At 39.0% G+C, this 12,677-nt stretch overlaps 1 protein-coding gene and 1 pseudogene across 3 annotated transcripts in view; one reads left to right on the forward strand and one right to left on the reverse strand.

Moving 5' to 3' along the window:
• SLIT2 (slit guidance ligand 2) overlaps positions 1-12,677 on the reverse strand; it is a 384,683-nt gene that overhangs the window by 243,521 nt on the left and 128,485 nt on the right. The window lies entirely within an intron of this gene.
• Positions 6,692-7,475, forward strand: LOC110130687 (nucleophosmin-like; annotated as a pseudogene).

Here is a 12,677-nt window from a genome sequence, read left to right on the forward strand (position 1 = left end):
CAACCGTGACAAACCCAATTACTAGTTTGAATGCATTTTTTGATGATTCCTCAAGATTTTCTACCAAAAAGAGAAAAACAATAATGTTAGAGAGTTTGCTTCTTCCTTACAAAGACCTAGAATTTTTCCTTAGATTTACCGGTTTGGCTAGGATAGTCTATACAACATCAAATAGGAGTGGCTGGAGTGGACATACTTGGTTTGCTCTTGAACTCAGAGGAAAAGCATTTTACCATATTGGAGAATGATAACTGTAAGGTTTTTCAATGATGCCTTTTATAAGTTTGCAGAAATTCCCCTCTATTTCTAGCTTGCCAAGAGTTTCTACCATGGGTGAGTTCTAAATGTTAAGTATTTTCCCTTTTTAAAAAATCTGTTAATATGTCAAACTGCAATGATTGATTTTTCAAAATTTAAAGCAAACCTGCATTCCTGGGATAAAACTGAGTTGTTCATGATGTATTATGCTTTTTACTTATTGCTACAGTGATTACAATTTTTGAAAAGGGATATTGCCTATATGTTCATGAGAGATACTGGATTACCATTTTTTTTTTTTTTTTTAGTGGAACTGTCTGATTTTATTATCACATGTTTTGGGAAGTAGTCTGTCTTTCCCCATTTTCTGAAAAGGTCTTTGTAGACTTGACATTATTTCTTCAATAAAGGCTGGTAGAATCTGCCAGTGAAAACATCTGGCTTTGGAGTTTTTTGTTTGTTTTTTGTCTGGTGGAGAGCATTTCTTTTTTAAATAGATGTTAATTTTTACAACAGGTCACAGTACACAGCAAAACTGGACAGAAAAATGCAGAGATTTCCCACATCCTCCTTGCCTCACACATACAAGCACAGCCTTCAGTGTTACCTCATTCTATTAAAGTTTAAAAAACATTGAAAATCACATACTGATTTCATTTGTCTGACACACTTTTTCTCTGCTCTCAATCTAAGGTTCACCTCAAGGGCCTTAGCGGCCATGGACTGGTGTCTGCTCCCAATGCATTTATTCCCTGATGTAGAATGTGGATATATGGCTATTGTCCTCAAAGGGGAGGAATGGTATCTATGGACATTGAAGCAATCAAGCTTACATGCACCCCTACATGCTGTCAACGACATGCTGGAAATCTGGTGCCTTCTTGGACGTCAAACCCTGAGGAGTGAGGGACTCACCACCTCACAAGTAGTTATTACATTTAAAGCATTCCCACTCTTAAACCATTCATTTATGGGAGGATATATAAGTTCACAGAGGCTGAAGAAAGAGTTGATTAGACAGTTATGTGCAATCAACACCAAAATCCAGGTAATCTGATTTCAAATAGCATCAGAGTTCTTTATTTGTGGTCCTTAATAAGCTCTGGGCATCACTGGTGGCTCCGTTGTAAAGAATCTGCCTGCAATGCAGGATACCAGAGTTCAATCCCTGGGTTGGGAAGATGCCCTAGAGAAAGAAATGGCAACCCATTCCAGTATTCTTGCCTGGAGAATCCCATGGACAGAGGAACCTGGCAGGCTACAGTCCATGGGATCACAAAGAGTCAGACAGACCTGAGCGACTACCACACACACACTTAGCTCTAAGAGTCTATAGGGATCCTGAGATCTTAAAGTTGGAAACAGTGAGATAGAATACGAAAAATGAAACATAGCTGACCTTTTAATCCTTGCCACTGTCCTATTTCTTCCTCAGAAATGTACAAAGTATAAAATAAAACTCTGAAATTAGACCCTTTTCAGGGTTAATTTGCAGATGTAACTGTAATGACCAGGTCATTAAAAAGATGAAAAATAAACTGAATAATCGTACTAAAATATTCCTAAAATATAAATATTTTTCAGGCCTCTCTTTATATGCCAGGAAAAAGGAAATCAACAAAGCTGTACGTGTTCACTGTCACAGAATCTGCATGTCTTAGTTGTTCATTAGTCTTTTGGACAGTCTCTCACATGCAACAACAGACTGCAGAACCTGAAGAACAGAACTCTGATGCCACTTCTGCTCTAAGAATTATACAATGCATGTGTGTTCTACTATTAATCTACCTAAAGTTTGAATGGCAAAAACATGATGAGCAATAAAAAAGTGCTAGCTCCTCAAGCTAAAATTCTTAGAAATTACAACTAATTGTTTAATACCACTTATATACATACACATTAGCCCTGTAACAACTGTTTCGCCATGTTTTATCACTCCATTTTTTCTAATCGGAACATCAATGATGATGTAATCAGGGAAAAAAGCAATAGAAAAAAAGGCTAAATCTCAAATTTGACAACACCATATTGATGTCTGAAATGTTAACAGAGTTCAACTCTGTGGCTTATTGACACAGAATTTTTAGATTTGGGCAGAAAAGTGATTGATGTATTGAGTGAACATAAACCCCGAGTTTATACTGTCACAGCTAAGAAACCATAAATCTTTCCAAGGTATTAATGTATGAAAATTTAGTAACAATTGAAGCTATGTCTCCTGTTTACTGTCTCTAGAAGAAACAGGAAAATAAGGAATGAAGCTGCAAAGGACAGGTTAAGGGGGAGAAAGGGAAAGAAAGGGGAGAGAGGAGACAGGAGGAAGGAAAGTGAAGAATGAAACAGTGAAAGGGAGGACAGGAAAGGAACCACAGGAATAGGAAAGGAGACCTCAGTTAGCAAAAGACTCCATTTACCCCCGGGAGGGGCAGCAGGAAATGACTGACTCTTCGGTAATAAAAAGGACTGACATGCTTAGGAGGAGGCTATCTCAGTGCTAAAGAACAGAGAAATGGCACTCTAAATCAAAAGTTCAAATACAAAAAGTAGTTGGGGTGAAAATGAAGGCAATAGATTAAAGCATCATTTTATCCATTTCTTCTGTAAGCAATCTTTCTCTTCCCACAAATAATAAGCGAGTTGGGAAAGTAAATGTTGCTGAAGGCAACTGAGTGCCTCTGAGATGTAAGTGAAGTCTGCGCCACTGACATCCTCTTACCCCCAAGGGGCTTAGGGGCCAGAAGGCTACTGCTGAGGTTACGAAGGTGATAACAAAGGCCTCCTTAGCCAACTCTCCTGTCCCTCTCCTCTCCTCCTCTCAAAGTGAGATGGTTGGAACTGTTGATCTCTACGTTCCATCATAGCTCAGAAAAATATAACTATGATTTTTAGTAAGAGGCAGCTAAAAGTAGAAATGTATCTTCAATTTAAGAAGTGAAAAGATTAGCACATGATGAAAAAAAATGGGCTTTGGCATTTTTCTCCTAAGTATCAAAAATATACCAAAACAGACCTTTGCAGTTCTGAGCAATGACTGTTACCTGCCAAAGGGGGAACTACTTCCATTCAAATTTCTTCCTTATTCTCACCTATCTTGTCTAAACATTTAACTTTTATGCAACAGAAAATGAGCATCTTCTTAAAAAAATGAGCACTGTTATGCATTCATTTGGAGAAGGAATTCTTGCCTGGAAAATCCATGGACAGAGGAGCCTGGTGGGTTACAGTCCATGGGGTTGCAAAGAGTCGGACGTGACTGAGCATGCACACACATGCATTCAGTTATGCCCCACTCCAATTCATTTGTTGAAGTCTTATTCTAGGTACTTCAGAGTATGACCTTATTGGGAAATAACGTCGCCACAGATGTAACTAGTTAACATGAGGTCATTAGGTTGGGCCCTAATCCAGCTTCCCTGGTAGCTCAGCTGGTAAAGAATCCACCTGCAATGCAGCAGGCCCAGTAGGATTCTTAGGTCAGGAAGATCCGCTGGAGAACCCACTCCAGTATTCTTGGGCTTCCCTAGTAGCTCAGACAGTAAAGAATCCGTCTGCAAGGCGGGAGACCTGCATTCGATTCCTGGGTTGGGAAGATCCCCTGGAGGAGGGAATGGCTACCCACTGCTGTATTCTGGCCTGGAGAATCCCATGGACTGTGTAGTCCACAGGGTTGCAAAGAATCGGACACGACTGAGAGATTTTTACTTCACTAATCCAATATGATTAGCGTCTTGTAAAATGGGGAAATTTAGACACAAGAGACATGCATCTAGGGAAGATAATACACCAAGAGATTCAGGGAGAAGACTGACCATCTATAAGGCAAGGAGAGAGGCCAGGAACAGATCCTTCTCTCACAGTCCTCAGAAAGAACCAACCTTGTAGGTACATTTCTTTTGGACTTGTGTTCTCCAGAACTGTGATGTAATAAACTTCCGTTGTTTAATCCACCCAGTTTGTGGTACTCTGACATTCACCCCTAGCAAACCAACAGAAGTACTCTCAAAGTACTTTCTTCAAGCCTCCTGCCTATATCAATACATATAATCTCACTGTATCTTCATAAGGTAGGTATTAGTCTAAAGCCCACTTTTACACAAATGGGGAAGCTGAGACACACAAAAGTGATGCTAAATTTCATATTCCATAAGTGTCAGAGCCAGGATCCAAACACAGTCAGTTTACCTCAGAGTCCATGAGTTTAGTCACCATACCTACTGCCTCTCATAGAGAACAACTCCTAAGGGACAAACTCTGCCAGGTTTTGCTAATACTTCTTTCTTCTAGATGCTTCTCACTGTTTATCCTGCCAAAAACCTTCCTGCCTCAGATGGCTCCAGCCAACCACTCCATATCTCACTACCTTTCCTGGAATGGGCTGTGCATCTCCTATGCATATTCCAGAGAAGCACTTACTACATGGTATTAGAACTGCTATTCAGTTGCTTGTTTCTCGCAGTAGATTTGGAGTCCTTGGAGCAACTGAATAGGGTCATTCATGGTCATATTTTATATCTGCATAAAAAATGTCATTTTATATATTGGTTTACTTTTAAATCTTAGGAGTAAACCTAGTACACTGAAAGAATTCAATACATATTTGTCAGATGAGTAAATTACTGCTAAAGGCAGTCCTAAGGAATTCTGTTGGAGTTAACTTGAGGAGCTATACACACATACATATACCCATGTCTATTACATACACACAGAAAAGCAATGGGCCTCCCCCAGTGGCTGAGACAGTAAAGAGTCTGCCTGCAATGAGGGAGACTCGGGGTTCGATCCCTGAGTTGGGAAGATCCCCTGGAGAAGTAAATGACAAGGAGGAAATGACACTCCAGTACTCCTGCCTGGAAAATCCCATGGACGGGGGAGCCTGGTGGGTTACAGTCCATGGGGTTGCAAAAGAGTCAGATACAACCAAGTGACTAACACATATTAGCTATATGAAAAGACGGACAAGATTTTAGAATGAATGACACCAAGGTATTAATACTGGTTATCATTAAACTTACATTTGAAACATTAAACACTTGACTTCCTTGAAAACTTTCCTTCAGAGAAATGGAATAGACTATTTGTAAAACACTGCATACACTAGAAAGTTAGGCATTTCAAAATTGGGGTTCATGTTACATATAATTGTAAACTGAAATCCAGGAGAGCTGATCCGATCAAAATCAACAACAGAATTAAAATCAGTGGCAAAAAGTGGTTTTCTCGAGTGTGATAATAAAAGCAGGATTAGTTGATGTTTTCCTTCCAGCAATGAACATTTGGTTCTATCTTTCAGAAAGCTGCCAAACTAATTTTGATTATAAATTCCCTAGCAATTCTAAAATGCCATGGGAAGAGAGGTCAAAGACAGATGTGTTAGTTGAAAGAAGTGACTCAGGATTAGAAAGGCTGCTTTGCATATAAATATAATGACATTTAGCATCCTGCACCTATTATTTACAAGGAACTGAGAATGGGAAAATAATATTTGTATATGTATACACGCTCCCACAGTATATCCGTATCTAGTGGTTTCTTTAAAGGCAACTTGTAAGGTTTATAAAATAATATGCTTATCTCATTGTAGACACATTTTGAAAAATGGCATTTCAGAATAAAAGATATATAAGTGAAGAGATCTTTTCAAACTTTATATAGAGAAATACTACTCAACATCAATACGTGTGCTTCCAAGTTTGGTATTAAGATGCTTGAGGTTGTGAATGGCCTTAAGCATCTCCTTTCTATCTTGTTTAATCTTACCCAGTATTTGTAGATGTGTAAAACTGGGAGAGTAGACATACCGACAAGGACCATAAAAATGGAAAATAAAGATTTTTCTCTAGTTTAAAAGTCAAAATTTAGCAAGATCCATCCAGCACTCATGTACGGATGTGAGAGTTGGATCATAAAGAAGGCGGAGCAACAAACAATTGATGCTTTCAAATTGTGGTGCTAGAGAAGACTTTTGAGAGTCCGCTGAACTTCAAAGAGAACAAATCAGTCAACCCTAAAAGAAATCAACCCTGACTACTCACTGGAAGGACTAATGCTGAAGCTCCAATACTTTGTTCACCTGATGTGAAGAGTCAAGTCATTGGAAAAGACCCTGATGCTGGGAAAGACTGAAGGCAAAGGGAGACGGGGACGACAGATGATGAGATGGTTTAGATAGCATCAGTGATTCAGATGGATATGAATCTGAGCAAACTCAGGGAGACAGAGGAGGACAGAGGAGCCTGGTGTACCACAGTCCATGAGGTCACAAACAGTCAGACATGACTCAGCAACTGAACAACACCATGCTATAGTACAGAGAAAAACATAAAAATTAGCAAAGACTACCCTGGTATGACTCCATTCTACACAGCTGTTCTCTGAACAGTAGTTGTTTATCTCTGCCCGCTTTCTCTTCCACATAATTGCACACTACCTGCCCATGGAAGATTGGATAGACATGGACATGAGCCCCCAAGGCCCCACAACTATCTTTTTTGGTTGTGAACTAAAGGCTGACAAAGATTATCCCTTTAAGGTGGATAATGGTGAAAATGAGCATCAGTCATCTTTAAGAATGATCAGTTTGGGGCTGGTTCAACAGACCAAGTGCATGCTGTTGAAGCAAAGGCAATGAATCACAGATGCAGTCCAATTAAAGCAACACAGGCAACTTTGAAAACGTCTATATTGCCAACAGTTTCCCTGCGGTTGAAGCACGGGTCAGGGCCTCTGTGTATCAGTGGAGAGCACTTAGTAGCTGTGAAGGAACATGCAGAGTCAGAAGGCCAAGAGGAGGATGTGAATCTGGGAATCATTTCACAAAATAAGTAAAACTTGCTGCTGAAGATGAAGATGGTGATGATGATGAAGGTGATGATGGCCCTGATGATGAGTAAGCTGAAGGGAAAGTTCCAGTACAGAAATCTATTTGAGATACCCTGGCCAAAAGTGCACAGAAATCAAATCAGAATGGAAAAGACTCAAAATCATCAATACCAAGATCAAAAGGTCAAGACTCTTTCAAAAAAACAGGAAAAGACTCCTAAAACATGGGAAGGACCTAGCTTTGTAGGACATATTAAGGTAAAAATGCAAGCAAGTGTAGAAAAAGAGGGTATCCTTCTCAAAGTAGAGGCCAAGTTCATCAGTTATGGGAACAACTGTATCCAGATGAATTATCAAGAGACTATTTAGATCTATGGCAGTGGAGGAAGTCTATTTAAGAAAATAGTTTAAACTCTTTGTTAAAATCTTCCATCTTATTTCATCCCTTTAACAGTTGCTATCTGGCTGCCCTTTTCACAATGCAGAGTGAGAACTTTCCCTACCATGTCTGATAATGATGTTCAGGTTCCATTGCTAAGAATGTGTTGTCCAAAATGTGTTTTGTTTTGTTTTTTTTTTAGTTTTTGAAGATGGAACTCTACCCTTTGCTTGGTTTTCTAAGTATGTATGGAATGTTATGATAAGACATAGTAGTAGTCGTGGTCAGACAAATGGAAATGAAGGAGAGATAAAAATATATATGTGAAGTAAACTCAGTTATTTATTAAAAAATTAGCTAAGATCATTCACACTTACAAATAGAACAATGTTGACTTGGGAATTTAGAGAATCTAAAGAATGATGGTATTAAATTGTATTTCATCCTTTACTCTTTGGGTTTCTTTTCCACTCTAATTTTTATGAATTTAATGAGGCCTAAAAGAATGTCCAGTAATCATTCTAAAACCACAAACTCTGAAAGCAGATAAACCTAGGTCTGAGCCAACCTCTGCCCTTTATGCACCATTTGACATCAAGCAAATTCCTCTCAATATATATTCCCCCATGTGTAGAATGGGAATAAAAATCAACCCATCCCCAGAACTGGTTTGAAGACTAAATGAAATTAGGCTTCCAAGTATCTGGCACAGTGGTGGTACAAATAAAGAATTCCCCTTAAGTATTAGACATTAAAAGACTGTAAAAGTGGCTTAAGAATAAGATAGCTGGAACCCTTTTAGCCCACTCAAAGGAACAGAGTGATGATTACAGTGATGGAGAATTGGACTTTCTCTTTTTGCTAAAAATGTATGACACAGAATAGTTATTAATGAAACCTAAGTGGCTAGGTATGTTTTTCTGAGTTCTTCCTCATAATTTAAATAAGTAAATATGCCATCACCAGGCAAGTTAAGACACAGTATTTTTGTGAATCCATATATATGGAAAGTGGCCCCCAAACAACACTCATTGCCTATTCAGTGAATGAAAAATAATTTGTCACCCATCCCCTTTTGGTAAGGTACAAGGCTGGGTACCAATGACAATCTCATGGAGTTTTTGAACCTCAGGTAAGCATTAGGGCAACAAACAATGATGTGCGTCTGAGCGGGCATAAAGTGCCATGGAAGATGGTCCAGGGAAGGGGTGGGGGTATCTTACAGAATCATTTTGGCAGCTCTTGAAGAAAAGATGAGGGAGGACAGCAGAGCAACCCTTATGTGGATGAAAAAAAAAGTGTTCCTTTCTCAACAGTCACATAAACGTATATTCTGTTGAAAAACATGCTTTGCTCTTTTTTCATAATAAATATACAAATGTGTGTGTGAATGTTAATGGATGTGAGTGGGTGTGTGTGGAGGGACTCTCTGAGCTTGTGGAAATGTGTACGTGTGTGCATTTGAATGTTTATGCCACTGTGTGTGGTGTGTGCATGGCTATGTGAGAATGGGTACGTGTTTGAGCGTGCCTGAATGGGAGGTTTCACTGACCTCTGAGTGGCGCCCCTTAGACGTGTGCCTTGTGCATTCCAGAGCCTGCAAAACTGTAAGTGGCAGCTCCAAGAGGTGAGCCAACAAGAGGTTAGGAAGAACAAACAAGAAACTATGTCATCCCAAAATAACTGAAGACGGTCTTTGCTAGAGGTGGAGATTTGTTGAAAGAAAAGTACTATTATTTGAAAGGTATTTATGAAAGTGATGCTTAGTGACTTGATCATTAAGAGGATGCTGAGGTGGCATCGAGTTTAGGATAGTAAATAAATAAATATTATTTATCATGCATGTGTTTTCTCCAAATCTCCAAAATTTACCCATGGGAGTTGGAACTGCCTCCATGTTACAGGAAATGTAGAAAGTTCACTTGCTCAAGATTACAACACTAATAAATGTTGACACTGGTATTTGAGTCTAGATCAGTCCAATTCCAAAACAGATGCTTGTAGTCACTGTCAGAGCTATCATCGAGGCTGTGAATTCAGGAAATACAGAGTAGTTTGAGGGGAAAGAAAAAGAAATATCTTTCACTCCTGCTAACTTTGGGATGCCCATGCAGGTCTAAATGAAACTGTCCAAGAAAGCTGAGGATTTCAATCTTGGAACCACTTAAAGTCTAGAATTATAACTCTTGACTCAGCAAATCGTATTGCTGGTCCCAGGCACATACTCATCTAAAAAACGTGTATCATGAATGCACAGAGGAGTGTTCTTTAGGAAATCTGTACCTTCATAAAATGCTTATTCTTCCTGTGTATGTTACCTTATTTCATTAGATGCACTGAATGACTCAGAAAAGATAAGAATTATTAGGCTAGAAATGCAAGGACAAAAAAGAATGTTTTAATTTTCGAAACAGAATTTTTGAGTTTACTCCAGCCAATGTTTGTGTAAACAGAAAGGAGTTTTCTACATTTTGAAAGCTCTCTGTCACAGATGAAGAATGAAACCTGGTCAACAGAGATCATCCAGTTTTAGTTGCAGATATGGTGTTAGGCAGTGGCTCTCAAACTTTGGCAGACATCACAATCACCGGGAGGGCACGCTGAAACCCAGCTTCCAGGTCCCTTCCCTAGATGTTCTGATTCAGTGATTGGGGTTAGGGCTGGAGAATTTTCATTCCTAGCAATTTCTCTTACGATGTGGTATTGCTAGTATAGAGTACTCAGAATCATTCATGTAAGAAAATTCTTCTTGTTCCTGGCCCCTGCCTATACCAAATAGAAAACCTTTCAAGGAAAGAACAGAGATCTGGGAGGGACATAAAAGTGAATGTGTTACTTGCTCAGTCATGTCCAACTCTTTGTGACCCCATGGACTGCAGCCTGCCAGGCTCCTCTGTCCATGGGGTTCTCCAGGCAAGAATACTGGAGTGGGTAGCTATTCCCTTCTCTCGGAGATCTTCCTGACTCAGGAATGGAACCTGAATCTCTTGAGCTGCAGGTAGATTCTTTACCAGAAGGGACATAACTAGGCTGAAAATGATACACAAGTACCATAAAAGAAGATACCAAAGTTCTTCAGCCAAGAAAGCAGAACCTTAACATACAGTCACTTCCACTGTCCCAGGTATGAGTGACAGGGGCAGGCTGAGAATGGACTGGTGCTTTAATTCTTTTTATATCCAGCATGATGCAAAAGCAGTGAAGCAGGAGAGGGACAGGGAGGACTGTGCGCAGACGCACCTGAGATAGCATCATAGCTATCTGATCTGGGGTCGCTGTGCACGAAACCCAATCCATCCTATGTGCCTGGAAAAGATGAAACATGTCAAGAAGAAGGGCAGGCAAAGAGTGGTCAATCCAAAGATTCTAGAGATTGGGGGTTAGCAAATACTTTCTTAAAACTGATTTAACAGGGAGACTTCCCTAGCAGTCCAGTGGTTAAGACCCCATGCTGCCAGTGCAAGGGGTATGGATTCCACCCCCCAAAAACAAACAAATGATAAAATAAAATTGAGTTAACACTGGTTTATAACATTAAATATTCCAGGTGTACATTATATTTCAACTTCTGTATTCATAGTGTGCTCACCACCAAGGACACGGAAGCCTAGCGTGCTCCAGTTCATGGGGTTGCAAAGAGTTGGACACAACTTCGTGGCTGAACAACAAAAATTCCCTTATTGTGTGTTCACCACCACAGGTTTAGTTTCCATCAGTCATCATATAGATGACCTCCTTTACCCATATCACCTTCCCCCAATCCTCTTCCTCCTTTGGTAACCACTAATTACCCGCCTTCCCCTTTAGTAACCGAAAATTTTTCTCTGTGTCTAGGTGTTTGTTTTTGCTTTCTGTATTTGTTGTATTTCACACATGAGTAAAATCACATAGCATTTCTTTCTCATCTGAGTCATTTCACTTAAAAAATAACATCCACTAGCTCCATCCACATTGTCACAAGTTGCAGAATTTCATCTTTTTTTATGGCTCAGTAGTATGCCCTTTTGTGTACATGTATCTATACATATAACAGCTTCTTTATCTATTCATATGTAGATGGACATTTAGGCTGTTTCTGTATCTTAGCTATCATAAATAATGATGGAATGAACATAGACGCACAGGTGCCTACATTTCTTTGAATTAACGTTTTTGTATTTTTCAAAGAAATGCCCAGAAGTGGAATATCTGGATCATATGGTAGTTCTACTTTTATTTTATTTTTTTAAGAACTGCCACACTATTGTCCATAATGGCTGCACCAAAGAATATAACCAACAGCAGTGTATAAGGATTCTCTTTTCCCCACATCTCTAACACTTGTTCTTGTCTTTTGGACAACAATCATTATAAAGTTCATGAAGTGATACCTCATTGTGGTTTTGATTTTCACTTCCCTAATAATTTGTGGTACTGAACATCTTCCCACGTGCTACACTGGCCATCTGTATATCCTTTTTGGGAAAATGCCTATTTAGGTCTCAAGCCAATTTTTCAAATAAGTTGTTTGTTTTGTCGTAGTTGAGTTGTGTAAGCTCTTTATATTTTTTAGATATTAACCCCTTACTGGATATGAGTTGCAAATATCTTCTCCCATTTGGTAGATTATCTTTTTCCTCTTGCTTTCCCTGGAAAGGCTTTATTTTTTTCTTAATATCTAAAAGATAACTTTATTGGGTAGTACTTTCTTGGCTGATTATGTCATTCCATTTGCTGTTGGCATGTTGAGTTTCTGCTGAAAAATATGCTGATAGCTTAATGGGGGCTCCTTTGTAGGTTACTGTCTTTCTTTCCTGTTGGCCTTTAATATTCTTTTTTGTCACTGACTTTTGACAATTTTAATCTGTCTTAGAGGTTTTTTTTTTTTTTTTTTTTGCATTGAGGTAATTAAGGGTCCTCTTAGCTTCATGAACTTGTATAATGCAGTTCCTACCCAAGGTCTGAGAAGTTATCAGCTATTATTTCTTTAAATAAACTCTCTGCACCCTTCTCCCTCTCCATTATCTTTATGTTGCCTTTCCTAATGGAGTCAAATAATTCTCATAAAATTTCCCCATTTAAAAAAAGAGCTCAGTCAGCTCTCCTCTTCCACCTATATCATTTTCATATTTGTATCTTCAAGCTCACTAATTCTCTCTTCCATATGATCTTCTCTATTTACAGTGTTTTCTAGGACATTCTTTATCTCACTTATTGAATTCTTCAGCTCCAAATTTCTGTT

The sequence above is a fragment of the Odocoileus virginianus genome, chromosome 21 (assembly GCF_023699985.2).
Source record: "Odocoileus virginianus isolate 20LAN1187 ecotype Illinois chromosome 21, Ovbor_1.2, whole genome shotgun sequence".
In the NCBI taxonomy this organism is placed as follows: Eukaryota; Metazoa; Chordata; class Mammalia; order Artiodactyla; family Cervidae; genus Odocoileus; species Odocoileus virginianus.